General features: G+C 42.9%; 1 protein-coding gene across 6 annotated transcripts in view; it reads left to right on the top strand.

The window, feature by feature from the left end:
• Nucleotides 1-25,493, top strand: part of HS2ST1 (heparan sulfate 2-O-sulfotransferase 1) — a 174,083-nt gene that overhangs the window by 99,595 nt on the left and 48,995 nt on the right. For 3 of the 6 annotated variants that reach the window (XR_011811172.1, XR_011811173.1, XR_011811171.1), the window contains exons 7-9: nucleotides 6,219-6,333; nucleotides 12,326-12,432; nucleotides 13,536-13,621. The gene's annotated coding sequence lies outside the window, so the exon portion shown is untranslated. Of the gene's footprint in view, nucleotides 1-6,218; nucleotides 6,334-7,695; nucleotides 8,862-12,325; nucleotides 12,433-13,535; nucleotides 13,622-25,493 lie in introns of those variants that run through there. The other 3 variants (XR_011811170.1, XR_011811174.1, XR_011811169.1) reach the window with 3 other exon arrangements.

Genomic DNA, 25,493 nt, shown 5'->3' with positions numbered 1-25,493 from the left:
AGCTTGCAACTCATCCTGAGGTACCCTAAAATAACAACTTAGGGTATTTAATGAATGTTAAGGGGGAATTAAAGTAAGCTAAATGGTAGCTTGGTTTCAGGCTTCTTAGTAGTTGCTGCACAAAAGCAAGGCAGTGTTTTTAGACCAAACAAGAAATTCATCCTTTGAGGATTGGTTTACAGTCCTCCAAAATTTTCCGTGGGGTTAATAACCAAGTGAAATGTCCCGGTGGGAATGATGACGTTCCCACTACTGCCCAACCATTAGCACAATGTGTCAGGAAGGTTCGAGACAGTTGCAGAATTTTTCCTCCACAGTGGAAGACGATGCATCTCCAAATATATCTGAAAATCTTTCTCCCATTTTCCTTTGCATCACGAGCTTCTCGGGCACAGAGTATTAACTCTTCTTGAAGCACAAAATTAAGAATACAAGTGCCAGAACATTTTTGTCAATGGTTTCCAAAAAACTATGGAATTTCCTGCCCAGCTACATCAGATCAGCCAACAACTTTGTAATTGCTAAAAACAGCCTGTTGATTTTCCTCCCAAGTGTTTCAGCTGGCCTGGCTGAGCTTTCTCTTTTCCACTGTCTTGAGATGTTTCTCTCATTGTGCACTGCACTGTATTTTTATGGTCAACATATCCTATAGCAAACAATTTCAGGCTGATGGCGGAAGGGAGATTGGATTCAGGTCGGAGATTTGAGCCTGGGACAGGGAGCCAGGAACGCCTCAGTTCCTGGACCAGATCTGCCACTAAATCAGGAATCCACATAAAGCAAAGCCACATGATGAGCGGCTGCAGGATGATTTGATTTTCTGTGCAGAGGAGGAAGCAAGCGCTTGAGCGCGGTTCTTGCCTTGGCGTGCCCACTGCAACCGGAGCCGCCGTTACAGGTGGGCTGCGGGCTGGGGCGGGCAGGAGGCTGCTGTCTGAGCAGGGACCGCGGTGCTCGCCGGGCGGCGCTTGGGCTGACGTCTCGGAGGGAAACACAAATAAATTAGTTAAGTGCGCCTGTATGAAATTTTCCTGTTGAAAAATTCATTCTATAAAAACATTTATACCGTATTCTTTATTGTCAGCTAATCCTGCCCAAACTCATTAAATGGCAGTGTGTGGGTTACTCGCTGTCAGTGAAATTATCAAAGGCATTTTTCAGCTGGTGCACCGGGAAAGCATGTGCTTCAATGCCAACTAAAACAATAACGAGGAAATGTTATGATCAGACTTGACCAAATGACCTTTCCCATTTTAGATTAGTTCTTAATTTCAGCACAAGGGTCATCCTGTGAGAATACTCACAATAAGTCACTGCTCACCTCTCACATGAAAAAGAAGTGACTTATTAGAAATCTCACTGTACTCATTGCACTTAATGAGATGTGGAAAGCTTTGTAATTTGATTTGCTGGACCATATGCTGTAAAGGGATACTGCTGATTTCATTCCTCCACATTTAATTTAAGCAGTATGCAATGGCTTCTTCGTATGGCTACTTATATAATAAAAATTAACTTGAAGTATAAAAAAAATACACCATTGTGGGGTTTATTACTCTGTGGTTGAGTTTCAAGTGTTTTTCATTGAAACATCTGTAAGTAATGTGTAGGTCTAATTTTAAATCCTGGCAAATATTTTCCATTTAACATTTGGTTTTACTGACAGGCTTGGAGTGGTGGTTTTCAGAGCTTGTCAGTAACAGATACGCATTTTCAAAGATAAACATTTTTTTAATTGAAGATAACTGTAATTCAATGCTTGCTTATCCAATCCGTCCTGTGTTTTAGTGGCTGCCAGCAGCAGTGCAGATGCTTGTCCCCTCTCCCTGCAGACCCCTGCAGCCCTTTCCCCCATGGCTGCCAGGGCTCTCTGTCACTGATAGACCTGGGCCTATGGGGCAATGGCAGGGCGAGTAGAAGCGTACCTCCTGGGGGATGTCCCATTTGGATGTCTTGTGTGGGACATTTGACTCCAGAGGGTGGATGTGGGCTCAGTGCAGGGTGGAGCTTGGCAGGGCCTGGACCACGGTGGCTCACCATCAAGACTGTGTTTCAGGTTATTTGATTTTCGGCTGCAGACAAAATGAAACAGCTTGAACAGGCGGGCTGGCCCGCGCAGCCTGTAAAAGTGGAGACCAGGCTGGCTTGTCAGTGCACGCTGTGCTGCCCCGCGCAGCCTTCTGGTGGTGGCGCCTCACGTGAGAGCCCCAGCCAGGGCTGGCGGGTGGGATGGACATACCCGGTGTTGAGCAGCAAAGGGCCCATTTGGAAAATGAACATCAAGACTGTTTTCAAAAGAAAGCCTTGGAAGGCTAGAAATGCCAGATGCTTATTGATTTCACCCTGAAAGAAATACCACAAAGTTTTTTGCAGTTATGTCTGAGGTGCCCATGGGCTCTAAGCACAAGGGCTGCATGTGTTTTAACTGAACCTGTTGGTTAAATCTGAGACCGGAAAAAGAAATGTTTTTCAGAAAAGTGTGGTGGAGCGTGACAAGAGCTGGGAGGGCTGTGGCCATGCTGTGGCAGGGATTCAGCAGATAGGCAAACATGGCTGTGCTATGAGGCAGGCGCGGCACTGGCTGTGCTCCTCTCCTGCCCTGTGAGCACTGCTGTTCTCTCACCATGATTTTGAGAACAAGCTGGATTCTGCTTTCACTAAGAAATAATAATAGTGAATTGTTTCCCTTCAACCACTGTTGTCATCTTGTTGAACCCTGAACCGCAGCAGCAGGGAATTAGGTTTGGGTGCAGACGGATTAGCTGCTGTGAGGGGCTGTGGGAGGCAGAGGCCTGAGGGACGCCGGCACAGGGAGCTCTGTCTTTGTTACCAAAGATGTCACGTTTCTTTTTAATTTGGAAACTCTTTAATGCCTGGTGACTGGATGTGTTTTTGGTTCAGCTGCTGTACCTAAGACAAGGGCCTGAGAAAGATCTTTGTGAGTTTGAGGTCTGTGTCCGCCTTGGTGGTGACTCTGCCAGGGCCCTTCCTGCATGGATCTACAGATTAAAAAAATAACAGCAAAATGAGGTTTCAATTTTAACATGTCCCTGTTTTCTTTCATCAGAAGTTTCAAAATGCTTCTGAGGAGGTTGGCGATAGTCATAATCTCAACCACCGTGATTTCTCATAAACAGCGAGAGAAACTACAGCTTTATTGAATATAGCGTCTGTTTTAAATGGCTGGTGGTTCACTTGTTTTTAATATGAGTACAAGCACAGAGGCAAGTAAAATCTAATGAAAGTGCTTAGAAGATTTTGTTTTGATACCCCACAGCAGCCCTGGCTTCTACTAAAGGGGTAAAAGATTTCTTTATAGACAGGCCTGCAGAAGCCAGAAATTTAATCTTTCTATACAACTTATTTTATTGCATTTTTAATTTTCTCTTGCATTATCCTGACCCTTTTCTATAGCTTTTGACGCCTGGTGCTTAATTACTTATCATTAGCAATGTACATGGGGGCCTTCCTGCATATTTATAAATGTGATCATTAGTACATGGGAAGACAAAGACTTCTTTAAGACCGTCATTAGTTATTCTGTTTTCATAGAAATGTTCATTAGAGAAACTACCCACCTGGTTAAATAATTATAATTAAGAATTGGTTATCTCCTTTGCATTTTTAACTTGATCTTCAGGATGTGTGTACATAGCTAAAGAAGCCTTGTTTGGCCGTCATACTAGCCTTTCTTTTCGATTTGAATTGTCAAGCAGGTTTAAAGGCTGAGTTTTGAAACTGTATACCCTACGAATGATTTATGGAAAGATAGGTTATTAAAAAAGGAGGGGGGGGAGGGGAGAGAAGAAATCAACCCAGCAATTATCTCTGAATTCATTAACTGCGCACTGGTGGCGAGAGGTTATATAACCCATTTACTGTAATGCATGGTATGGAGTTAAAACAAAATGTCACTGGAGCCTGATTTCCCTGCCCCATCTGTGTTACTCTCTGCAGACACCCAGCCTGCTGGGGTACCAGTACAGAAAATATCATTTCAATTTTTTGATAGGGTGTTACTTGGAAATGGTGACAGTAAGTGCGAGTGTGTCAGTAATCCTGCTCCTGGCCATCACGGGGAGCTGGTGGGAAACCTGTCCGAAAGCGATGTGCACACGCGTGTCTGCTGTGAAGCTGCAGGGGAGGGAGAGCATTGGCACGGGGAGGGCTCACCTCTCCTGAACAGCAATGATAGAAGAGCTTGTCGGTGGCATAAATATCATCTGTAAACAATTAAGGAGCTACTGCTCATTCAGGGCAGTTTTGAGAAGCAAAGGAAGTCTGCAATCAGTTATATCTCCAATTACCATAAAAATATATTAGCCATTCATTCATTTATTAATGATTCATCAGTTAACCACACATAATGAGCAAATAATTAGCAATGCTGTACGGTTGCCAAAATTGAAGAAGTGTTGGCATTTTAAAGATGAAAGGTTGCATTTATGTAAAAAGTCGTGTGGTGATAAAGTTAATACAGAAGATAATTATAAAAGTGGCTGTCCTATTTTAGAGGCTGAGGTCCTGCAAAACTTGCCTAATTGAACTGAAATTAATATTCTTCAAAAGCATGCATGTTATAGCATACTAGCTGCTGAATTTACTCGGAGATCTCCCTTCAGTAAGGTACGTCGCACAATACAAGTTAATAAAATGCCAGACAGCAAGACTGCCTTCTTTGTTTGCTCGGTTCAGGGCCTTGTGGAAAACAATAAATTGCATTCATGTCAGCCGAGGCCCATCCCTTTGCTAATTACCGTTTGGTGCTGAAATGACTTCTGTGAAATTGGGAGCATGAAGAAACACAACCGTACAAGGGAGGCTTTTCAGACTACAGCAGTAAATGCGAGATAGGCCTTAGGCACACAGATGTTAAAACAGTGAATTCCCCTACAGATTACACTAATGGAAACCCTGTCAGGGTAAGTCAAATCCGGGGTCTGTGGTCAAAATCTAATTAATGTTCCTGTACTTAAAAAGAATATGAATGCCTGGAGGTGAGGAAGAATATATAAGAAACTCGCTTGTTTGTAAAATTGCTTGTGTGAATGGCAAGCACCACCGAATCCGTCCTTATGAGGTAACACCTGTAGCTGAGCTGCTTACAGCACTTAACGCAGCACCTTGGGCCACGAGGCTCGACCCCTTTGGAGGTCCTGCACGAAAGCAGCCATTAGCACCTGGGCCGTGTCCCCAGTGGACACTCGTTGGCATCACTAAACGCTCCCTCTTCATTTGACACAGCTGAGCAGTGTTGAGGTCTTTGCTTGGGAAGTACTCATAGTTGAAGACATACGAAAAGGCCAGCTTCTCTCTGTGCAAAAAATCAGGCTGCTCTGCGTAGGTTGGGCTTGAGGACACTGCTGGGGCTCTTACAGCGCTTTCACAGCTGCACTGTGCATGGCCTGTGCAATAGCAGAGGAAATGAATTTATAATGCAACAATCTCTTCATTTTCACAAGCACAAAAATTCCCCTAAATACTTAAAATAACACTCAGAGTGGGACAGACCTTAAATTTTGAATAAATGAAACCCTACTCCAGTGTGTTGCTGAAACAAGCTTGTTATTAAAGAAATAAATTTGAAACAGCAAGTGGTTGGAGAATTTTGGATTTAATTATTTAAATCTACTTAAGATAACTCTCTAGCAATGTGTTTGGGTTTCCTATTGAGAGCATGTTTTCCAGGAAAGGTATCCCACCCAGTGCCTTGGAAATATTAACTTTCTTATGCAACACTGGTTTAAGCAGTAGAGACAAATAATTATTGTTATAATCAGGCAAAGTATTGTATGGCAACTTGGTGATATTTATTTCCTTGACATGTTCTGCCATGAAAACTGCACAGATCTGTGGGGGAGTTGGAAAGGCTGCTGTTCTCCTTGGCTAAACATGTAATGCTGCTCCAGATGCTCTTTGTGTAAGAGAGAGAGAGAGAAGTTCCCTCAGCGTGCTGCAGAACCAGCCACAGCCAACAGTACCTGAACTAGTAGGTTTGAAATTGAAACACTTGATTTGAGATATTATGTATGGTTATTAAACGGATAAATGTTGGCTATTGGATTTTGTTCATTGCTGATTGTTGTACATTGGCACGCATGAAGAATCACACCTGTTGATGTGTTTTGTGGTGGAAATCTACCATGTCATCTTCGGGATGTAAGATTGTTCCTAGCATGGCACAGATCAAGGCAATAAATCCACCTTTTCTTTTGCAGGGCCATTAACAGGACCTTGCTGGATCTTGGCTCTGTGTTTAGGGTGAGAATGAGGCGTGTATTCAAGATGCCTCTGTTCTGCACAAAACTCAAGAGAAGGACAAGAAGCAAGGAGGTACGTACCCTGTCCCCAGCCACAACTCATGGGGGAAGGAGGTGCACCCACAGCTGCTGTGGTACAGTCAACTTCCTCAACAGCCAGGGGTGAGCAGGGGAGAAAACTCGTGTGCTGAGTCACATTTCCTTCCCATGGGCTCATGCTGGGACAGACAGATGTGACTGCACTGTGCTGGCTTGGCTTGGCTCCTGTGGGGCAAGCACGCTGTATGTGTGCTGTGCTGTGAAGAACAGGGATGGTATTTTTGTATTTAAATATCCTCACAAGTAAGTTCAGCACTGGGTTCTCTAAAATTCACAACATGTGCAAGGATGGTGTTTGACCAAAACCAAAAGAGCTGCCTGGTTTTCCTCAATCAAGCATACTCACTGGTTTACCATATGATTATTAATAATGTTTCCTTTCATAAGAATTTTTATATTTTCAAGAAGACAGTCCTATCGATTTTTTTTTCTTAAGAATAAATAATAATGATGATTATGCTTATGAGTTACATGAGGTAAATGCTGATTTAAAGGTTAGTTCCTGCTTAAGAGAAATGTTCCAGTCCACCAAAAGGGGTTGATTAGTGTCCCCTAGCTGAACCATATTTCCCTCTGTTGCTTTGACCCGTTGATTTAATTAAGGTCTAATAAAGAGAGGGCTGAAAGATTGTTAAAAATCTTTTTTTTTTTTTTTTTTAATACATGGATCTGACCTATTCTGGTCTGTCAGTGCATTTTTGACTTGTACATGCCCTCTTTAATATGTAAGTACACTGACACAGAGCTTCTCTTCCTTAGAGCCAGTTGTTTTTTTTCTTCAATGGTAGGTCATATTTAGTTTTGGTTTTAACCAAAACAAATGCTTTTCTGGAGACCCTTTATTTTAGTTAAAATAAGTAATGAAAAAATAACCAAAGCAAGTCACAGTATCAAAAGGAAAGACCTTAGAAAGCTTAGTGGTGACCCTTTCTTTTTCTGCTTCCTTTCCCATCCTCCTCTTGCCAGCAGAGAAAGAGGAAGAGAAATGAAAACTCTGGTTTTGCTTTCCAATTAAGTAACAAGAATGAATGGAAGTTTATGAAACATGGAAGGTTTTTTTTTCATTAAAAATGCTTGCTATTTTTCAACTGATCCTATTCCTTATAACTTTGTGTCTTATTAGGTCAGTGCTAATGCTCAAAAAAAAATACTTCACACTACTTGTCATAATGTCAGCCTCCCCTTTTCCATTACCCTTCTCCCACCAGCTCTACAATTTGCTGCTTTGGGGTGAGAAGAGGTTTTTTCAGCATGCTAATTTTGCTACTGAGCAGGCTTATCTGTATCTAATAAAAGGGAGATTACCACCAATGTGGCGGTAATTCTGCTCTTGCAGAAGGAGAGGTCTCCAGCATCAGTGCTCCTTGTGCTTTCTGGACACACCAGGACCGCACCAACGTTCTTCAAAAGAATAAAAAGGAAAAAAAGCCCAAGCTCCAACTTCAAGAAACGGCTCTGACATGCTCTTTGTGGCTTGAAAGAACAGCATTGCTATCGAGAGTGGCAGTTTGTGGCTGTGAACCTTCCTAGATGGCTCTTGGCTCAGGTTTCCATGCTGCTGTTAGTTAGCAGGAGAGCTGCCTGCAGGGCTGCAGCAAGTTTGCAGAAAAGCAGGATGTGCACTACAATAAAAATCCAGTTTGTGCCGTGGTCCTGGTACTGGCTGAGCACTAGCAATTAAATCTGGAAGAGACAAGCCACCTGGACTTTGGGACTACAGGGATGTGACATACTGCTTGCTGGGGTCCGTCCCTGCCCTGTAAAGTGCTAAAGCAGGTATATAAATCCTACTGTGTTCACTGGGAATTAGGCATCTGCTTAAAGTTAAGCACTTGTTTAGGGAGTTTCCTGAATGGAAGCCTGACAATTGTGCCCAAGAGTAACATTGAAATTAGCTTTAATTTGCTCATCATGACCAGCTGTCATGAGTTTGTGGAAGAAGCTGACTTGGGGAAGATGAAAGACTTCCCAAGCCCTCAGCTTTAATGTCAGTGCCCTTCCCGAGTGTCCAGCACCCATCGAAGCCTGTGCAGTGTCCTCCAGCCCTGCCCTTGTTCCCAGCTGCTCCATGCTGTCCCGGCTGCAGTGCCAGCCCCACACTCTGCAAACCAAGCTCTCCTGTGCAAATGGAGTCACACAGTTGTGCCTCACCAGCCATGCCCCATTTGGGGCAATCTTTGCAGGCTATAATGGAGGAAGAGAAAGTCCTTGCTGTATTTAGTCAGTGAATGCAAAGAGTAGCTAGGAGAGAGAGCCAGAAGAGATTTGTGTCGAAGCTGATGATTCAGCTGAAGCCCCTGCTTGGAAACACAGCTGGCACCACATCCATTTGTGTCACCTGAGTCAGAAACTTTCAAGAGCCTTTTATTTTAGGATTTTTTTTCTTGGTAACCCCTTCTTTCTCACAGTGATGTAGGAGGCTAAACTTGAAACCTGTCTCAAAGGAAAAAACAAATCCAACAAGCCCAAATTACTACTTAACTCTGTATGTGCACATATATATGTGCATCATCTACTTAAGGCAAGCAAGACTGTGTCCATGTAGGCTACAGTTATTTATTTTTTTTTTGCTTAAATATGTGGTTAATTTGTCAATGGATTATAGCACTGTTGTGTAGCTCTTGAAAAAACTGAATTCGCAATTAAAACATTTTAAAGGCTTTCTTTTTAGAGTCCTTAGGTAATTAAGCTGAAGTACACGTACATTTCCATGTACAAATGTACTGGAGCAGTGGTAGCTGATGTGGTAGTTAAGGTCAGGTAGAAACCAGCCTTGCATTTAGTCTTATTTCCAGTGCTTCACTCAAAAATCTCCTAAATCTAAATTAATCTTCCAGAAATGTATGGGAAATTTGGTTTATGAGGGGAAAAAAGAGTCTTGCATTATTACCATAGTCTATCAGTCTTCCCTCAGCGTGACTCCATTTGTTTTGTGATGTGTGGCTGTTCAGCATTGCCACAGCCGAACTTTGGAAGACTTTTGCTGGGAAGAAGCACAAAAACACAGCTTTGGGTCAGCCAGAAGCAGCTGCAGGAGGTTCACACAGAGGTGCTGCCCGCCTCAGCATGGCTCTATAACGTGCCAGTTCATGAGCAGTGCCAAGAGCTGTTTGGTGGAGCCCAGGGCAAAGGGTTCCTGCATGCTTTTTGAAAACCAGAAGTGTTTTGCTTAGAAAATGAAAGAGCAGTTTTCTCTCCTTTTCATCTTTTGCTTACCACCTTTCTTGTTAGGGTATGGCTTCTTCAGGGCTGCCCCTCTGCCTTGACACAGGTGCTTGTGAGATGTGCATGATGCAGTGAGGGCAGCATCGGATGCAACCAAACGTGGGATGCTGTAGAGAGGGAGTCGCAGCCGGTTATCACTGGAATGGGCATGTCGGGATGTCCCCACCAAAGCAGGAGGGGCTCAGCCTTGCACAGCTTCAGTCAGGGGCTGGGGACAAGCATGGGGAAAGCCCACACCCAGCTGGCAAGAAGGGATTTGGGGACAACACAGTGCTCAAGGATGCTCTGGCAAAAGTGGCAGCAAGCCTGGCTGTGCTGCTCATGCCCTGCTGCAGCACTGCCGTGGCCTGAGCCCTGTCCTGAAAATCCCTGCTCTAGGCTGCAACTTCCCCTCTCTGCGTCCCAAATCCATTCCCTCCCTTCCAGTTTTAATTCCTTTCCTTCTTGCCAAGTACACTGACTCCAGCCTGATGTGAAAGTTAATTTTAACAAATAACATCTTGGGCCAAGCCAAGTTAGGATCTGGAGATAGGACACGCTGCGGGAAGGGAGTGGGGTGGAGGGTGTAAGAGAACATGAACGCACAACCTTGTAATATGTGTGAGAGCTGATGCTCTCTGAGCAATTGAGTGCTTATTATTATTTCTCTTGGATAGGTCACCTGGGAGTGGAGGAATTTTTCATTTTAAATTAAAAAGAAATCTTTTGTAATGCTCATTTCTGAAAGGGGGAAAAAAAAACCACCTCATCACGGAAGCAATTATATGGAGGACACACAGAAAGGAGTGATTAGTTGTTAATTTTTGAGCTATTGGCCCTGACAGAGGGGTTTTGTGGTTTTTATTTTAAGGTGTCTTTCATATGCCTATAGTCCAAGGTTACTTCTCATTCGATAGTAATTACCTGATGTCCATTACATGCTGGGGACTGCTTAAGGTGGGTGTAGTGGTCCCTGTCAGAGCATGTGCCAAGTCAAAATGCCAGCAGCTGTGTGAGCTGTAGGATAATTCTTTGTATCTGCTGCTTCTCTTTTCCAAGTCTTGGTAAATATTTTAGAGGGTAACTTCCCCCTTTCTTGATGCAGCCTGAAACTACAGCCCTCCAGTTTGCATTGCAGGTTCCAAGTCAGCCATGTCAAGGTTTGAACAGGAATCAAGGAGGATAATGGGTCAGGTGTAATTAGGAGGCAAAACTACTGGTGAAATAACTGCACATTTCGGGTTTCTGTTTTTTTGCCCATCAGATTACAAACCTCAGTCCCACCACCACTTAAAAAAACTAATGTGTAACTGCAAACCCTGTATAACTGCTCTATTGTATCAGATGGAAGCAACCAACTAAGAAACCACAATAAATTTAAAAAAAAAAAAAAAAGTACCTCAAAAAATATAGGGCTGAAAACACAGACAAAAAATGCAGTCTTGTTAAAATATGGACATGGCCGAGTAATAGAATGAGTAGGGAAGCTTGAATGGATCATAGTCAAAAAACACTCTGCTTAGTTCTTGGGGGGTTTTTATTTGCCATTCAGCTTACATCAGTGTTAACATCTACTGAGAAATACAGCCATTTACAATTTGCAGTTCAATGTGTTACTTTAATTAGTATGAAAATTAAAGGGCAACTATAGGCCAATGTGAATGATTATGGAAATACATGTGCATCACATGCAATGCTCTCATTTAATTAATCGTCTTGTAAACTATATCGAGCACTTTAAGTCAGCTGCTGAGTATAACAACTCTATTTTAAATAACCACTTAATACTTAACAGGATGTGGAGAAAACACTGTAGCACACGACCGCTTCTCAAGTTTCAGTGTCTGAAATTTTTTAAAGCTGACCCAAGTCAACCCAAAGAATGTTTAACACCCCATGTCTGAACACAAGAAACTCTGTGATGTGCAGACATTCAATTACATTTTTTAAAAAGTGAGAAACATTTTGTAAAATAGTGACTTTAGAAAACTAATTGGCAGCAGCAAACTTGAGAGTGAAGGCCAAAGCTAGAGGGGAACTTTTATTACAGTAACTCTAGTGAAGGAAAATGGAAATAAAGGCATCTTTGTTTCTCAGTCAAATTAGCTGATTAAGAAATAAAACATTTTAACATGCTTTAAATGCAGCATTAATTATTTATATGAAAAAAATTAAAGCCAGGTTCCATGAATTACACTTTGTGTGTGTGAATTTAACGTTACGGGAATAGTAATCCTTTTACATTCATGCCTTACTTCATTAGGCAAAACTAAATATTAAGGGCTCTATTCATTCAAAAAATTCTTATGCATTCAGGTCACACCTTTTCTGTGGCCTTTTTTTTTTTTTTAAGAGTACAATCTACGGCACTGATTTTTAACTATGATTCAGAAAAAGCAATCTACTTCTGCGGGATGGGCTCTAGTAAATGGATGGGTTTAGAAAAGAAAAAAGATACAGTGGTGGGTTTTGTCGTCAGTGATAAGGCCTAAAGTAAGTTGTATTTATGGGCTCAAAGCTGGTGTAATAAAATATATAATCAGATGCATTATCAGTAGAGAAACGGAATCCTGTGAAACCCTTTTCCTATAGATTGGTTGGTAAATATTTCTTTCCCCTGATTGACTGTTCCCAATAAGCAGGCAGCGCCTTATTCAGGTGAATGAAGATCAGAGGCTATTGGCTTGGGCAGGTGTGTTCAGCGATGTACTTTTCTATTTTCCAAACGTGCTCATTTCAGCAGTGATGTGTCCCATGCTCAGATCCCCAGGAGGAAAATTTATTCACTGAAGCTGTGCTGATGCCCGGGATGTGGTTACACCCTCATTAGAGTCACCTGTCTGCTGTTCATTGAATTCAGACCCCTCAGGTAGGGAACTGGTGACTTAATCACCAATGGTTTGCTTACACTTATGTAAAAAGAAACAAGAAGGGAACTCTGGTGGTTTTTAAGTTTTGTTGCTTTGTTTTTTTTACTGTCTGAATGGAGGAACAGCTGGAACTATGCAATGGTGATCACCTTTAGCTTTCAAAATAATTAGAAGATTCACTTAACATTAAAATAATAACTGAAAGAGGGATGGTGTGGGATGGGGAAATGAAATCCAAGCAAGAGATGACAGAAAGGGAGTTATCCAGAAGCTTGCATATTGTCAGCTGACTGAATTTATATAAACTTTTGGGAAATACAATATTGGGAAATGGGACAATGCGTCAGATGGTCGGGTAAGATTGATGTATTTAATAGTTCAGTTAATATGGATCAACATCTGCATTTGGTTACATCTGCACAACCCCCTAACTTCAGCAGAGTTGTACTTTTGGAACCAAGTTTGGACCAATGTTTTTAAGTAGGCCCTGGTGCAGAATATTCGCAGGGAGCCCAGGCAGCTCTGCAGAGAGCGGGTAATACAATATGTTATTGTTTCTCCTGTAATTTTTAAAATACGTTGAGGAGTAATATATTTTTTTATAATAGGGTGCTCCCTGTCTCTTTAAGTAACTGTCAGATGTATGATGTCCTTGTGCCAAAATGCTACGGTCTGCTCCCTCTGTGCAATCATTAATTAAATCCATTCCTTATTGTGGAGTTTGCCTAGTCTCTTACCCATTCTGCTTATCTGTGATACCAGATGATGCTTGGTAATTCATGGCCAACCTGCTCCCACCTTCAGCAGGGCCTCCTGTGTGCTGACCTCAGCTAGCTTCACCTCTTCCTTATTCCCAAGGAGAACAGGGCCCCGGAGGAAGCAGTTTTATCAACTTTTCCTGTTGACCAGATGAAGGCTTGGTGATAAATAAATGGTGTGTGCTTGCTTGAGCTGGAGGCCTCCCACACACCATTGATCACCAGGCTTACTGTCCCCAGCTGTCCACCCAGACACAGGGCAGTGCAGGGTTGGGGGGCTGTCCCCACAGGGGCCCGTGAGCTGCACTGCCACTGGCAGTCAAGAGCCGCTTATGCCTCCCCAGGTAACGTTGCTGCTAGTCACTATGCTGGCTGAAATCTTCTCTGCTTGGTCCTGAGCTGTGCCACCTGCAGATCCCTGCACCCACCGGTAAGGCTGATACACAGGAGCTGGTAGGAATATTTTCATAGCTGACAAGCTGTTTCCCATGAGCAGTGTCAAAGATTTAAAAGCCACTTCTGCAAATGGGACTTTCTGGCAAATACAGACTAAGCAAATCTTTTATTATTACCATATGGCTAGAAATACTCCTAGAGTTCTCCTGGAAATGGGTACTGTACCAGCAGAAAGCAATATTCTGTTGGCCTGTGTATTGCCTCAAGGGGATTTACCATGGTAATAAGATCAGTAATTCATCTCCTAAAATCACTGGGAGTACAAATGCTTATTTAAGTAGATGGTATCTTGATTGCAACTGAGTCAGGAGAGCTCTTAAAGCTGCCTATTTAGGCTAGAGATCTTCTGTTAAAGGCAAAGAGCTGGTGGTTCTTGGGAAACACAAGAACATCGTGTTTCACAGCTACTTCACATTTTCAGCAATTCACAGTAGATGCATAGTACATCCCTTGGCAAAACGGATGCATACAAATATACTAGGAAATGATGCCTGTTGCTTTTTTTTTTTTTTTTTTCACTTTTTGCTTTCCGTAATGATGTAATAGAAAGAGATATAAATCTTTCCATCCCCAAATGGTTGGTTAGAATGAAAGAGGCGGAGAGAAAGTCATTGTTGCTTTTACTCCAACAGCACATGGAGCTACTCATACCCTGATGGACTGGATAATGCAGCATCAATATACATTAAGAGGCAGCCTTAGCACTGAAAAACTTCTAAGGGAAAGATCTGGGGGTAAAATGATTTACTTTGTCACAAAGAAAGACAGCGTCAGAGAAGTATCCTACATTCTTGAGACATATGCTAGCTAGCAAACTCGGTAGGCCTCCGCTCTGGAAGTCCTGGAGGCAGAAGCTTCTAGGTTTGCTCGATTACTTTGTTTGTTTGTTTGTTTGTTTACAAAGCTGATCAAGAGAAACCATGGTTTAATGGTGAAGACGCATAGGGGGGAGCTTGAGGACCTAGCTTCTAATCCCAAACTCTGTCACAGGAACTTTTCGCAGAAGGAATGGTGTGACCCAGAAATAGAGAGATTCATCAAATTGTTTCATTTGAGGAAAACCATAATTTGTCCTCTGGGAATCCACAATCAGTGCTTGTACCCCTGTGACAGGAAAGTCTCAGGTGGTCCATAGTGATTCACATTGGTGATGTGGTATCAAAGATGAATCACAGAAAAAAACTGAGCTAGCAGTGCCTAAAACAGATGTTCTCTAGTTTGCCAAGAAGCATGAGCAAGGACATGTGGATGAAATGGAAAGCATTAGGCATTTTCCTGCAGAATGTTTTTCTGTACTTTAACTTCATCAATAGTATTCCTTCTCTGCACAGTTATTAAGCTAAATATCACTGAGGCATGTGCAAATCTGATGAAAGAAATATTTGTTTGTGCTCTCTGTATTTCAGAAATTAAAGGTTTTTCAGCAGGCACAATTCTGCCTTGTGAATCAGAGTTTTCACTCTCATTTTTTCTGCAGTCACAGAGCATAACAAATGTTTGAAATAACTTTCACCAGCTTGATCACTGTTGTCAAATAGAGTATATATGCAAATGAAACTAATACATTTTCGTGAAGTTCTCCGGATTCCACCAGAATGTATGGAATTGTCTTTCAATAGTTAACAGTGCTTAACACTTATGTAGCAATTTCCATCCTCAGTGACAAGCTTATTAATCAATGCAACACCTCTGAAAGGAGCATTGCTATGTATTCCTATTAGAGTGTGAAATTTAAAATGTATGGATGTGTTCTAAAGTGCTGGTCAAACAGCCAAAGAAACCCAGGTTTTGAATTCAGGAGTTTGTGGTTTCTGTTCTATGATTAAGCCAGACTCCTGTGGCACACAGACCCCTTTATGTGTTTAATAGATCAGGCTCTGCTGGGTTCAGAGCCACACATCAGCGTGGCCATACTCTGACTTTGAAATGTGGTGATAACACAACTGGTTTTTATAATTGCTGCCTAGAGGACCTGAGATGGGAATACAGCATGCTGCTGCAATTTGCTCTTTCTGACTTTAAGACTTGCAGGAGCTGGAAGGTGTGTTTCCAGTGCACAGTAAATAGGGTAGTGCTAAATGACCCCTGCTTTTTTTCATGCTAAGAGGTGTGACAATGTTGGGTTAACAAAGAATTCAATCCCGATGTAGCAATGATAATTTTGTCTTGAGTGAAATTTATTGAGTTAGCTCATCACTTTTCTGTGCTTGCTATTGTAGGACACTTATGGTATTGCTGATCTGCTCTCCTTGTAGCCGAGAGTATCAGATGAGAATGTTTTCTGCCTGATACAGCCCATGAAAAAATGTATATTCTGTCAAATAAGCTTGGTTGAAATGAGTTTTGTTAACTCTTACCAAGTCTGCAGAAGCCACCAGACAAGTGCAGTGAAAGAGGCCTCCTATAAAGCAGGTTATAATGAAAGACAAACCATTTCAGTTGATGACTAGAGGCGTATCAGTAAAGATCACCTTTTGCATATAGCAAATGACAGATAGCAAGTTTTTAGGCATTTTCAGTTCCCTGCTAGTGCCATCCAACTGCAATAAGATGCATGGATTTCTCTGATATCCTTCCAGATACTCCCCCCACCCCCCATGCTGCAAGTAAAAAAGAGCAAAGGTACAGGGGGTTATTAGTTTTAAGTAGTTCATCTCATTGCTTTAAAGGGTGACTATCTAAACTATAGCAGGAGAGGAGCTGTTAAACATATTGCTGCTTTGCTCTGTTGGTAGGCAAGCCTCTGAAACCTTGTCAGCAGCTCAATTTAAATCAGGTGCTCGGGATAACAGCCCAGCACATGCCCTGTGAGTCTGGAGATGAGATTTTGGGATGCCTGGAGGGAAGGTGTCAGATGAGAACTGCTCCCTAAATACCCACACCTTTCTGGCAAGCTTGGCAGGCTCGGTACCTCGATGGGACAGACCAGGGCCAAATGGTGGTTTCTCCTGAATACCTACTTGTGAGGTATTCAGCACAGGCTGAAGGCCCTTTCTTACTGCCTTTCTCCTCAATAGCCAAGTTGCTGGTTCTACCTGTGAGCGGGGCAGAATGTCATGGCTCAGTGGGGAACCCGTGTCCATCAGACTCCAAGACTGGGAAAACAGCTTGAAAATACTAAGGCTGATCTGCTTCATGCAGACATAGCCTGTTTGGAAATTGGTCCCAGCTACTAAGTTTGGGACTGATTCTGAGTCCAAATATCCCTTAAGTTAAGGGGTATTTTCCCTGTTTATGTCAATGTAATTTCTACCATTTGCATTAATGGATGAGGGTTCTAACACTGTTTTAATTCATGGAGTTTTAGTTTGAGGAGTATTAACTGGAATGTCTAAATTTCTGGAAGTCTCTCTCTAGTAGTTCTTATTAAATTCACTACTCTAGCATAATGTAGCTTTCTGTTCTAATCATTGCATTGCTCTACTTGGGCATGGCACATCAAAGGGGCTACCTTGCTCTCATAGCAGAATCCTCCTTAGGTTCGGTCACTCTGGGGACACACACCAGATTTCCCCGGTTCTGTGCACAGGTCAGATTTTCAGCTGCCTTTTAATCTTTGGCAATTTGAATTTATATGGAGAACTTACAGGTGACAGCCTGGCTACATTGAGACAAGCAGGATAGAAACCATGTCAGAACAGTCCCTGAAAGTCCTACAATGTGCTTAAAGCATTTCAAGAGAACCCTTGATCCAAAGTATCAAAGGGTTACAGTAAGATCAAGAAGAATTAAAACTGATGGTGTGCCAGAAATCACGTGCAGCACAAGGTCATTACTCACCCTCGTTAAAGCGGTCTCAGTACTGTGGCCTGATCTGAAGCTTAATTGAAAAGTTTCAAATGATGCATTATAACGAAGACAAGACAGCCACTGCCCATTCCACGACCTCTGCTAAAAAAGGCAGATCAGTAATAGGGCAGAAATCTAAGCAATTGCTTGAGGATAATCAAGGCCTAATGAGGTATCCACTTCAGTCTTTCAAAGGCAGAGGAACCTCTCCCTGATGCTAGAGAGAAAACAAGGGCTGATGTGTGCAAATTCCTGCATCCAGGGAACTGGCCACCTGGCCAGGGCAGACACCGTCCTCAGCACTGCAGGGAATACTAAGGGCAGCGCTGGATCTGTAGTGAGGGCTTCCAGCTGTACAAAAGGCTGGTGGCCTGGCCTAGGACAGTCTCCTCTCAGTCTGCTCATTTTCTGTTAGCCCAGTCATTGACCCAACCTAACAATTCAGACCTGATGGGTTCCTTGTGATCAGGTTGTGTTAGGAACCAAGACAGTGGCAACAGGAGATAGCTGAGTGCTGATGTTATCAATTTTCCCTAAAAATTCACGAAAACCCCAAACCCGTTGATGCTTCACTTGAGCATGATAACAAATTGCAAGTCACAATTACCCAAAGAAATCAAGTATCTCCTTGGCATCTTCCTCTTTTTTTTTTTTTGTTCTATTATCTGTTCCAACAGAGAGGTCAGTGCCCATATCCACACAATTATCTCCACATCCAGCTGCTGAATTGTGCAAGCTCTTCTTCCTGGGCTACTGCTTGGGCAGCCCTATTAGAGGGCTTGTGCTTGCCCCGACTGATGAGCAGTTACAGTTTGGAATCACCTTTCAGTCTGCAGAAGCCAAATGGTTTTAATCTTTCAGAAAAAGTCAGGTTGCCCATTTTAACCTGTATCTGTAGGTTTTGCTTTTGTGAGGAGGTCTGTCCAGATTCCTATCTGTTCGCTGAGCAAGTTTGCTCTCTGCTCCTAATCTCCCCTGTATTGATGAGATCTCCCATGCATTTCGTGATACACCAGTCATGGGAAGCTAGACCAGGCAAAAACATTGTATAGAGTTTCAGGCTCAGTGTCAGGGTACAGCTGTTGGTGATGGACTTGCTCAAAGGCGTTGTGCACAAAGACAGCCTACAAAAATTCATTAGCAGTGCAGGCCATTTTCTTTGTCCCTTGATTTCCTCCCTAATTCAAAGTACAGTGAAAATCTAAGTGCCTGCTTCTTTGCTATGAATCCCATTTTAATTCTCTTCTGCTTTCTCATGTTATTTCCTTCAACTTTAAAGACAGAAAAAGAAGGCTGACATAAATAAAAAGTTATAGGAAAATGACCCAAATTCTGCTTATTCAGGTAAAACTATTCAGGTGACTGTCTTTAAGACCATTAGAGGTGTGATTGGCTTCATTGGGACACCCTTGGGCTTAGCATTAAACCAGTGTGTTTTGCTGAAGTAAGATCTTTAATATATGACATATGGCATCAGCTCTACAAAATATTACTGTTTGGCTGACAGCCCCACTTCTGTCCGTGGCTTGCAGACGAATGCTGTGGGTCTGTGCAGGTATATAAGCTGGCATCACCAGTGCCCACGGTCACTGCAGGCTGCACCCACCAGCTGGAGGCCTCCCAGTCAGTACTTTCCTGTGTGTGTTGAGCTGCTGGTGCTGTGCCCGTGGAAGTCCTGTCTGGGGAAAAATCACTGAGCTCTCGTGGCTCTGAGGTCTGCCAGGAGCTCAGGGCCACCACAGGAGGATGGGCATGACCAGTGCTACAGGGGAGTCACCCCAGCAGCAGTCCAGGCTCTGTGGGGCTGGAGCTGGCCCTACCCACCAGCCTGCACAGCACCAGTGGGGCAAGCAACGAGGATCTGGGCCAGCCCGAAGGTCAAGAGGCAGTTCCTGGCGTATTTTTCTCGTTAGGAGTTGCTTGGTTTAGCCATTTACAGGATTTGATTATTCATTTTGCTTGGATATGAATGAGGACAAAATGCAGGTGGAGGAACCTTAGCCTGCCTTGGGAATGGGTACCGACCGGCCTGCTCCTCTCAGGTTTCTGCCATTCTCAGCTGGGTTTTGTTGACTTTAGGGCTGCATTTTCCCCATCTGTTGCAGGGAACATGACAGTCCTCACTTTCAATGGGTCACTGCAGCATTCAGGCAACTCTCTGGGTCTCTGTGCTCCCCTTACAATATCTTGGGCTAGGGAAAGGTAAGGCCAGCCTAAGCTGATCTGTTCTGCAGGTGTTGTATGCATGTGTGCATGTGGTATGTGTGTGATGGGCCGTGGGCCACAGGCTGGTCATCGCTGGTTGGACCATGAAGGATGAGAAAAACTCCCAAAGAATGCAAATTTGCAATCAAGGGGAAAAAAGGGGGAGTGCAAGAGAGGAGCCAGTGAGATGTTCCACCTATATGCAACCCACTGGCTTTGCTGGGCTTTGAGTAAGGAGGGGGAAAAAAAAACTCGGACATTTTTTAAAAATGTAGATCCTGGAATCCATGTGGCAAAAAATAGGGCAGTTGAGTTATCAGTATCTGATGAGAATTTGAGAAGAGTAATTACTGTATAGTTCTATTAATGAAAATGTATTGTGGTGCAAAAGAAAAAAGAAAGAAGAGTCACCAAAGAGAGGCCAGTGAGTCACTTCAGGGAAAAAATATCTTCTATTATGTGAATAGCAATATCAGCTTGTTAGCTTAGCAGAGGGCTCTGGACACTTATGGAAATTCAAAACATTTCCATATATCCCAGTCCAGGGTGGAATTAAGCTGTTGTAAAGCTTCCCTGGAAGCCAACATTTATCTAATATGTAAGCATATTTAGATTTCATTTTGAAATGGTTGTTAAAGGCTATCCTTTGGCTGCACTCTATCCTTCACTCTAACTTCTTTTTTTTTAAATTGTTGAACTCTGAGATTTTTGTGCTAAGAAAAATGTACTTTCAGAACCAGAAATGCCTGAATGACCAGTTACAGTGTGTACTAACCCTGAGAGATATCCATTGAGCCTGCTCTCCTCCTTCAATTTACTTGCTGTTTTTCCAATCATGCCTTGCATTAATGTTCTACACTTAGCTAAACTGTGTGTGTTATATTTTAGATCTATTTTTGTTTTGTCTAAAATATTTCCAAATTGGCATTAAGTATTCAAGATGTAATCTCTGTAGCAGGAAACTAGTTATCAGATTAATATAAAACAACTGGGCAATAGAAATAACACTGAGTAGAATGTATTTTTTTTCTTAGAATTAATTTAGAGGGAATGTAATGCCTGCAAAAGGTGCTGGATTGCAACATCAGAGAACTGAAGCTACTATTTCACCACAAAACGGTTACAGGATAGGAGATGGCTTTGCAAGATTCCCGGTGAGGTCTGACAAAATATTTGTCTCAGGTTTGGTGCCTTTCATCTAGCTGGAACAGCTGGGCTGTTGCTCTCGGGTTGTTGGCTTTCATGTGTGGCGGAGGAGCCCTTCTGTAAAAAGGGGAGTGTTTGCTATGAGGCTTGCTGCCTAACATTTGCAATAGAGTTAAACCTAGGGGCAAATGCTGTGACCTGTGCCCCAGTGCAGGCTCTGCCACCACCCTTGCGATGCCCCCAGCACCATGGGCATGACAGTGTTTGCATCTATTGCTCTCTGATGCCACTTGTGTGTTGGAGGAAGGAGAGGTGCGTGGCTGCCTGTAAGGTGCTGCTGTTGGAGCTGTGCCAGGTTCAGGGCCCAGTTCTCATATTTAACTATCTCTTTTCTGACAGATCCAGAACAATTATCTCTGAAAGCCATGTATGGCCCAAATAGTTTGAGTCTCAGGTCTCAGTTGTCAGGCTCCTATCAGGCAGTATTTATTAAAAAATGGACAATATCTTGTGGCTAACTGGTAGCCTTGCCAGCATCAGGAGCATTCTTCATGGTACACGTTAAGCTTCGGTTTGTATTTGTCACTTGGTTAAGTTGATATGTCTGATGTTACCAGGTTTTACACATTTCAGGAAAAGGGGGAGAGCCCTCAGGGTAATTTGTGCTAATTTCTCTTGAAGGCAGAGGCTTTCACAGTCCCATCTGCCTCCCCATGAGCTCACTAGGAAGAGAAGACCTTCCGTTGGGTGCTTGACATGTGCCTGGTCTCAGAAGGGAAGGGAGGCCTACTAGGCAGGACAGCTGGCAGGCTGTTTGCCATGGAGAGGCCAGCAGAGGCACAATGGACAGGCCAGTTACCACAATGCGAGGTTGACTCATAGACTAACCCACTAGGAACCAGTTAAAAGTTTTTCCTCCGAAGCCACATTCTTCTGTTTGTTGCGGTATGTTGGACAGGAGGCCGCATTCCCTTGCACTGGAATTTCCTGTATTAGCACTGCACAGGAGTAGATTTATTCTGTAGTCCTTGAGATTTGAGCTTCATGGATTTCACAGCCTTTATGCACCACGAAACAAAGATTTGGTTTCTACTGAGGCGTCGCAGAAAGGATTAGCATCTGCTGACTTGTTGGTCCACCAAAGACTGATGCTTTCCAAGACCACAGATGACCCTGCCTGGGATCACCTTGCTGAAGGCTGAGGTATTAGTGGCACTGCTCTCATATAGCTCTTGCTGTTTTTGGCATCAGATGATGCTTTATGCACTGAGTTTTAGGAGCTATAAGAACTGTTTCTGTGTTTGTTTTCTCTTTACAACCTAATGTACTGCTGAGGGAGCTCACCTTGTTTCTGTTGTAGCAGGAATATGGTGATTACAATCTGTAAAACACTAAAGTAGGCCAGGGTAAGGGCAGCCTGCTTCAACATCTCCCAGCCTAAACAATCCTGTGGTCCTCTGGGTTTGAGGGTTCAATACCTTAAAGGCAGTGTTATAGGTTCATCCTGTGTTTGGGGCGTTTTACAGACACTTGTGGACCATTTCCCTTTTCTTACACTCGCCTTACTCCAGCCCTGCTATGGTACTCCTACTTCTTAGCTTAATCACAATTGCATATCCAGCCCCCAGATTTACAGCTTCACCGTAATGGAGACAGGTTGTGTAAGGCGTTCTGCGTTAGAATGTGTAACACATTATACTGTACTGAGTTTTGTGGAAGAGTGGAAATATCTGCTTGGTTTTGGAAATACTTTATAGAGTTATTTAGACGCCAAGTTTTTCATTGTTCTGGTAATGTCTTCCTGAAGCAAATTATTAGACTGTTGCAAATTTTATATATCTAAGAGATTTTTCACTCTGGTGTTGATTCAGGTCTTAGGCCTTTGCAAAAAACAAATGTCAGCTGTGGTTCTGTGGACCAGGTTTCCCAAATTGTCCAGGCTCCTCTCTTCCCCACCTCTTTTATTCTCTTTCCTTCTTTGTCTCCTCATACGGAGCCAGATTTCTAGGGGTTCTGTGTGACTGCTGATGTCAGCTGTTCCCTTTGAATGTTCAGTTTTCTTAATATTTGTACTTACTGACTAAGCTAAATTACTGGTTTAGGATTATTATTTTTTAATCTAAGTAAGGATACTTTCCACCTTAATTGCACACTAGTTAACATTTTGCTTTGTGGAGGACTGATATAATACAGTCCATACCCCTATCCCAATCAAAACTCTTGCATACCTGCAAGCCAGAAAACCTTTTTCTTTTGGCCAAAAATGACTGCTGTGCTTCCCTGTAGCCAACAAGAGTTTTGACAGACTTGTCTTAGAGCTCTGTGAATAACCAGTCAGCACTCTCCCACCCAAACCCTCCTCACAGTGTCTTTCTTTTATGGCCTTATGAGCTTTTGATTAAATTTGCCTTAGTAACTAACCAACATGTCCCCAAACTGCAGAGTGTCTTAGGTGGGAAATTTCATCAGCTCCCCACTTAAAGAAGCACTGCTGTCATGTCCCTGCTGTGGCTCCCACTTGCCTGTGCAGGATGAAGTCAGAACACCGGCTGATCTCGTCTCTTTAAAGCACTAATTTCATTTGCAAAATTCTGTGGTTTTTCTGAAGTGTGTGAACTTTCCTTACTATGCTTTCTTGAAACGTGAATTAATGCTCTGTTTTCATCTGCATGGCCTTGGTATGTACCCTGCCTTTGTACACAAGCCTTCAAAGCGACATGGCAGGTATGGCACGAAAACAAATCCCTGTTAGAGCAACAAACATACAACTGTGAATCCCACTGATGTGAAGATTCCAGTGGTCCTTGCTGGTGGCATCCTTATAGGTGCTCAGCCAAGCCACCACAGCTGGGTGGATGTGTCTCAGAGCACCAGCTCTGCTGCTGAAGGTAAAGTTGAGCAGTAGAAAAAAGCTTAACCATGCACATCCTTCCCTACAAACAGGGATTCAGACCACGTGTTGTGTGCTTGGGCCTTGTGCTGGTGACGTCCTGCACTGTAAATATGAACAGAACTGTGGGTGAAGTGTGTAATTGTCATTAAGCTCTCCAAACTGCATCCACACCATTCACGTTTGAAAACATGTGGTCTTTACTTCCAGAGGTAGCATTGCCCCATGCAGCATCCAGGTCGGGCTCTGGTTTGAACTCCTAACTTTAAAATTCCCCCTGTTTTATAATTTCAGTGGAATAAAGATTTAGTCGCTTCTTGCTGGGAGATGATGTGCTGCGTGGGGACTGCACGTCACTGAGAAGCTTCAGTCTGGAGGCAGGTGCTTGTCAGTGCCAAGGGAAATAATAACTGGATGGATGGAAAGCGCCTGGGATTGATGTGGTTTAAAGGTGCTGTTCGTGCAAGCTATTATCAAGGAAGGAGTTAGGGAAGAGATTCACTCTTAAAATGCAGGTGCTCTAGCACTTTCCCCGACAGATGTGTTCCAACAGTGTTTTGAATTCTGTTTAAAATTTGAAAGAGCTAAACCTTCAGGCTCTTCTCTTCCTTCCTTAAATTCATTTCCCTGTTTAGATGAAAAAGAAACATTTTGCAACTTACTTTAAACTTTCTTCAAAAGACCTGCTGGAAAAGGGACATTCGTGTGAAGTGCATAAGCTGTAAACGAATGTTAAGCACAGCAGACAGCAGGATTTTAGATGCGCTAATGGACAGACATTAGACGGCAGGAATTTACTTAAGAGAAAACCTCGGATGGGGAGGGACTGCCGGGCAGGGATTAGCCCCACCAAATGTGCCAAATGATAGAGAAGTGTCACCAGAATAAAGAGCTGCATGTGTGAAAATAAATTCTGAACTAGGGAAATAGAGCCAACAAAGGTAAGGAGAGAGAACATTTCGGTGAAGTCCCCAAACCAGCAGCATGCGTGCACAGCCTCTGCTGCTCCCTACGGAAAATGCAAGATCTCAGGGTGTTTCTCTCCGTCTCTCTCTCCCTCCCCCTCACTTTGGCATTTTTGCTCCTGCTAATGATCAGAGCTTAACAGAGTTAACAGCATTAATGGGCAAAGCTCCTTCCATCCAAACGCTAACAGACGCTTTTGTAGTGCTCCATCAGATGTTTTCAGGTGCGTACTTGCCTCTAAGTTTCTGACAAACTGTTTTCCTCGGATAATTTTTGATTAATGCTGCTAGGACTCCTGGCTGGTGGTTACTTTCCCTGGCTGTGTGGAAGTAGCGAAGCAAATGGGTTCAGGTTTGTATGATTTGTGAATATGAAGGGGGGGAAAAAAAGAGCAGCGTTAAAAAAAATATACCCCACAGGAAAGAAATAATGGGCAATATGTTTCCTTTTGAACTTTTTCAAATCAACCTCTGGAAAAGGTGTCATAAAGCCCCCAGAAATGAGTAACAGCACAGGGACAAAGAAAACTCTGTTACAGATGTCCCTGAAAATCTATAAGCAAATTGTTTTTTTTCTAAATAACTCCAGAACATTACACGGCCTTAACAAGTTTCCCAGGACAGGAACTCCTAGTTTATTACTTGCTCACATTGTCATCAGAAATTAATTTTGTCCCTGAAAGACAAATTGGCTGGTAGCTTATGAAGTTAAATGGAAAGAACAAGTGAGCATCTGTTTCTTCTGCATTTTGTCTCCTTGGTGTCTTACATATAAATGAATCAGAGTGTTCAAACTTAAATTAAGATCTTTGGCTAGATAAACAGTTAAAACTGGTTCCCATAGCTACCTC

Source organism: Anas platyrhynchos, chromosome 8 (assembly GCF_047663525.1).
Source record: "Anas platyrhynchos isolate ZD024472 breed Pekin duck chromosome 8, IASCAAS_PekinDuck_T2T, whole genome shotgun sequence".
Lineage (NCBI taxonomy): Eukaryota > Metazoa > Chordata > Aves > Anseriformes > Anatidae > Anas > Anas platyrhynchos.
Note: the sequence above shows the minus strand (reverse complement) of the source record. Positions and strands in the feature narration are given on the sequence as shown.